This window comes from Bubalus kerabau, chromosome 1, assembly GCF_029407905.1.
Source record: "Bubalus kerabau isolate K-KA32 ecotype Philippines breed swamp buffalo chromosome 1, PCC_UOA_SB_1v2, whole genome shotgun sequence".
Classification (NCBI taxonomy): Eukaryota; Metazoa; Chordata; class Mammalia; order Artiodactyla; family Bovidae; genus Bubalus; species Bubalus kerabau.
In genome coordinates, this window is record NC_073624.1 from 18,980,987 (window position 1) to 18,986,986 (window position 6,000).

Consider the following 6,000-nt stretch of genomic DNA (forward strand, 5'->3'; position numbering starts at 1 on the left):
AATGAGTTGGTTCTTCGCATGAGGTGGCCAACATACTGGAGTTTCAGCTTCAGCATCAGTCTTTCCAATGAACACCCAGAACTGATTTCCTTTAGGAGGGACTGGTTGGATCTCCTTGCAGTCCAAGGTACTCTCAAGAGTCTTCTCCAACACCACAGCTCAAAAGTATCAGTTCTTCAGTGCTCAGCTTTCTTTAGAGTCCAACTCTCACATCCATACAGGACTACTGGAGAAACCGTAGCTTTGACTAGACCGGTCTTTGCTGGCAAAGAGATGTCTCTGCTTTTTAATATGCTGTCTAGGTTGGTCATAGCTTTTCTTCCAAGGAGCAAGGGTCTTTTAATTTCATGTCTGCAGTCACCATCTGCAGTAATTTTGGAGCAAAAAAAAAAAAGTCTGAAACTATTTCCACTGTTTCCCCATTTGCCAGGAAGTGATGGGACCAGATGCTATGATCTTAGTTTCTGAATGTTGAGTTTTAAGCCAACTTTTTCACTCTCCTCTTTCACTATCATCAAGAGGCTCTTTAGTTCTTTGCTTTCGGCCATAAGTGTGATGTAATCTGCATCTATGGTTATTGATATTTCTCCCGACAATCTTGATTCCAACTTGTGCTTTATCCAGTCCAACATTTCTCATGATGTACTCTGCATATAAGTTAAATAAGCAGGGTGACAATATACAGCCTTGACATACTCCTTCCCCAATTTGGAACCAGTCTTTTGTTCCATGTCCAGTTCTAACTGTTTGCTTCTTGACCTACATACATATTTCTCAGGATGCAGGTCAGATGGTCTGGTATTCCCATCTCTTGAAGAATTTTCCAGTTTGTTGTGATCCACACAGTTGAAGGCTTTGGCATAGTCAATAAAGTAGAAGTAGATGATTTTCCGGAACTCTCTTGCCTTTTCAGTGATCGAACGGATGTTGGCAATTTGACCTCTGTTCCTCTGTCTTTTCTAATTCCAGCTGAACATCTGCAAGTTCACAGTTCATGGACCACAGCCTTGTCTAACTCAATGAAACTATGAGCCATGCCATGTAGGGTCACCCAAGACAGACGGGTCTTAGTGGGGAGTTCTGACAAGACGTGGTCCACTGGAGATGGAAAGGCAGACCACTTCAGTATTCTTGCCTTGAGAACCCCACGAACTCTTAGCTTCACTGCCTCTTAAATGTGATGTGCTTCAGCTACTGTGTTGTAAACTTCAAGACTTCATTTTCCTGCTCCCTCAACATCCCTGCAAATGTGGTGTGAGCTCCCCACTCGATTCATCAGGTACACCAGTGTGATGAGATTTTCCCTGCCACAAGTCCCGCTTCTGGCCTCCTCTGACTGTGACCTAGGGACATTTAAATGCACCACTGAATTTCTCTCACAGCTTTTCCTTGTGTAACTGCACCATGACTTCGGGTATGGTCACCTGTCCATGGGTCTTCACATGCCCTTGTGGGGTCACCATTGCTTGGTTGAGCCTGTTCTATTGGCACATCACCCACATACCAACCTGATGGAGTGTGGTGACTCTGACTTTTAGGACCAAGGAGGATAATGAACCTTGTTGCCTACAACTCTCCTATGACACCACCCCCCCATCAATGTAGCCATACCCTACTGACCATTATGTCAAAGAATACAGAACAATTACCATGCTGAGACTGTGTCACAGAGGTCGAATCCAGAAGCTGAATCTGTATGAAACTTTTGACCTCACCTCTGCCTCCTGTGACATCACAAAGACCCTTCACCCAAGTATGTTCTAAAGGCTGTATCCGTAATCTCGAGTCATTCTGGTAATAAGACAGAGGCTTTTCCTGCTAGAGATCACCACACAGACCAGACAGGACTTACCTGAGCAGACTACTCCAGCATCCTCATCTTGGGAATGGCTATTATTATGATAGTCTTTAATATTAGAATGCCTACAATCACTGACAGTTGACTCCACCCCTTTACATGAAGTATACAAAAGCCAAATGGGGCCAAGTCCTGGCCCAAAATAAGCCCCTTCAGGAAAACCAATGGCAGCTCCACACCCCAGCTGTCTGCACACTACAGATGCATCCTTCAAGCTCCATTCCAGATTATCCACTGTGCCCCATTCTCCTTGGTGCTTCACTTCCACTCTCCCCTCACAGCGGTGGGCTCCATCCTTCAGCCTCAGCTCCAGAGCTGCAAGAGAGACCCACAACAGGAAAGATTTTAGGAGACTTAGAGTGGCATAATATTTAAAACATTAGCTGTCTGAGGAGAAAAACAGTGCATAGGATATAGTATTTCCTGTCCTCTGTGGTATAAGCATTCCCAGTGTGGCTAACTCTAAGCCCCCAATGTGCCATCACTGAACACAGAGCAGGAATGGAGGCACCAAGTATTTCTCAGGAGCCTATAGAACCAGCTCCAGGGACACCACCGAGGACAGGCCTTCAGAGACTCTGGATGTTGCCCTCCCTGTAGATATGCCCAAGGATACTAGGGTCCAGCTTCTCCATCTCAGTTGCAGCTCATGGCCCGGGACCCAGGGAGGAATCCTCCCTCTCCTTCCCTGTCCATAGGAAGCATCTCATCCAGCTCAGGAACAGAGGGCTGGGGTAACAGGCTCTAAAGTGTCCTGCTTATTCCTTCCATCTGGTGTTCATATCTTTGCGTAATTCCACACTCCAATGTACCTGTAACACGCATCTAACAGATGGAATTTGACAAAAGTGATGAGATGTCACTTTAGCAATTAAATCATAAGATGACTCTGGTTTCTGTACATAAAAAGGAGTTCATTAGTAGGAACATCATAGATGGAGACATTCCCAGGGTTCAGTTCAGTTCAATTCAGTCACTCAGTCATGTCTGATTCTTTGAGACCCCATGGACTACAGTACACCAGGCCTCCCTGTCCATCACCAACTCACCGAGTTTACTCAGACTCATATCCATTCAGTCAGTGATGCCATTCAAGCATCTCATCCTCTGTTGTCCCCTTTTCCTCCCACCTTCAATCTTTCCCAGCATCAGAAGACTCTACTTAAAAAAAAAAAAAAAAGAAAAAAAAAAGAACTAACCAGATATTTTGCAATTCTCTGATAGCTCAGTTGGTAAAGAATCCATCTGCAATGAAGGAGACCACGGTTCAATTCCTGCATCAGGAATATCTGCTGGAGAAGGAATAGGCTACCCACTCCAGTATCTTGGTCTTCTCTTGTGGCTCAGTTGGTGAAGAATCAGTCTGAAATGCTGGTGACTTGGGTTTGATCCGTGGGTTGGGAAGACCCCCTGGAGAAGGGGAAGACTAACCACTCCAGTAAGGCCTGGAGAATTCCATGGACTGTGTACCCATGGGGTCACAAACAGTCAAACATGACTGAGTGACTTTCACTTCTTCAATTCTTCAGATATTTTGAAGCTGAATAATGAATGAATGGGCTTCCCAGGTGGCACTAGTGGTAAAGAACCTGTCTGCAAGTGCAGGAAATCTAAGAGACTCGGGTTTGATCCCTGGGTCTGGAAGATCCCCTGGAGGAGTGCATGGCAACCCACTTCAGTATTCTTGCCTGGAGAATCCTATGGAGAGAGGAGCCTGGTGGGCTACAGTCCATAGGGTCACAAAGAGTCAGACATGACTGAGGCAACTTAACATGCACAATATAATGAGTAAACTGAAGAATTCAACACAGAGATTCAACAACAGACTTGACCAAGGGAAAGAAAAAGAAAAAGGAATCAATGTGTTAGAAGAAAGATTAGTTGAAAGCATCCAAATAGAGGAGCCAAAAGAGAATGAAAGGAATATAGAAAGCCAGTGGACACCATAAAGAGAAACAGTGTATGGACTGGAGTCATAACAGAAGAAGTGAAGGAGAAAAGAATTAAGGGCTGAGGACTTCCCTGGTGGTGTAGTGGTTAAGAATCCACCTACCAATGTAGGGGACATGGGTTCAATCCCTGGTCCAGGAAGATTCCACATGCCGCAGAGCAACTAAGCCAGTGTGCCACAGCTGCTCAAACATGTGCACCTAGAGCCTGGGGTCTCCAGCAAGAGAAGCCACTGCAGTGAGAAGCCTGTGCACTGCAGAGAGGAGTAGCCCCTGCTTGCCACAGCTAGAGAAAGCCCGCATGCAGCAAGGAGACCTAGCACAGCCGAAAATAAATAATTATAAAAAAGAAAGAAAGACAGGCTGCGAATTTCCAAACCTGGGGAAAAATCTGGGCATCTAAGTTTAAGAAGCTAATAAGTCACCCCAAAATCTCAATCCAAAACAACCTTCTCCAAGACTCACAGAGTAAATTGCTCAAATGCAAAGAGAAAGAGAGAATTCTGAAAGTCTAAAGAGTAGAAAAAAATGCTGTCACCCAAGAGAACTCCCATAAGGAGGTCAGCGGATTTGTCCAAAGAAACCTTGCAGACCACGACAGAAGGATTGGTAACATACTCCACCCTCACTCAGGGGAAAACAGCTCCCAGGGAGTGAGGGACAGGAGAAGGCATGAGAGAAAGTGCTCCCTACAGAGTCACAGCAGATCCTGGGAGGGGAAAGACCATCCCAAGCCCCCAGCACATCAGGAAATGAGTCACGGGGACCGGGGCAGGGACTTGGGAACTTATACACGTGGGACTGCACATCAACTGATCTTTACAAACAGAGGGACAAGTCTTTCATTGGAAGGACTGATGTGGAAGCGGAAACTCCAATACTTCGGCCACCTGATGTGAAGAGCTGACACATCTGTAAAGACCCTGAAGCTGGGAAAGAGAGAAGGTGGGAGGAGAAGGGGACAACAGAGGATGAGATGGTTGGATGGCATCACCGACTCAATGGACCTGAGTTTGGGTAGACTCCGGAAGTTGGTGATGGACAGGAAGGCCTGGCGTGCTGCAGTCCATGGGATCGCAAAGAGTCAGACATCAGTGAGCGACTGAACTGAACTGAACTGAACAGACAAGAGGTCCCCTCTCCTGAATGCAGGCTTCTCTGCTCCTTAATGGACACATGGTGGGAACAGGTAAGGCCAGCAGGCAGAGCCTCTCACAGAGCCCAGTGCTGGGCAGACATGGCAATAAGCAGAGGGGAGCCCGAGAGATGGGGGACGGAGCCAGAGAGAGGCATACAAGTGCACGATTATCTCTGATCCAGTTACATGCAGTGGCCATGACACCCAGCTCTATGGACACCCCTTGTGCTTCACAGACCAGCGGACTCACTCCCTGCTCAGCAGCTCTGTTCCTTTCACACAGACAGGCTCCACCTCCCCTCACACAGACACACACACAGCCTCACACACCCTCATACACTCCTCACACACTCCTCACTCACCCACACTTACCCACACATACTCCTCACACACCTTAATACATCATTTGAACACTCCTCACACACTCCACAAACACATACACTCTTCACACCCACATACACCCTCACACATACACACCCTCACATACTCACACACACACACTCTTCATACCCTCACACACACACACCCTCACACACCTCTCACCTGCACACATACACACACACACACACACAATCACAGAGCCTACAGGAACGAAGACACAGGATACACGGGGACCCAGGGGCAGTGCTCACACACCAGGCACATGGAGCATGTGGGAACAGCCCAGAGTCCCAGCTGAGCTCAGTCACTGGACCTTCCACATACTGGGAGCCACTGGGACTCCTAGAAGCTCCCTGAAAACAAGGAAGACCGTGGAGGTGACTTAGGCTGACCCAGCTTGGTCCAGAACAAACCTTACTGCTCTGTAAAATCTGCTGCTATGACCAATGGACCCCCCATAGGAGATGGACCTGTATTCACATCAGCTTGGTTCTTTTTTGGTCAAACACACTGAGGCTCGGCTTGAGAACTCCAGACAACTTTCCCTTCACCAAGGAATTCACTCCCTGCTGTGGACCCAGGACAGAGGGGCAGCTCTTACCTTGACCACCCACCACGGTGCCGAGGAGGAGGACACAGAGTCCCCACAGGGAGAGGTGTCTGCCCAGAGCCAT

At 47.4% G+C, this 6,000-nt stretch overlaps 1 pseudogene; it reads right to left on the reverse strand.

Annotated features, from left to right (window-relative positions):
• LOC129644284 (antigen WC1.1-like) overlaps positions 1–6,000 on the reverse strand; it is a 42,855-nt pseudogene extending 36,855 nt beyond the window's left edge.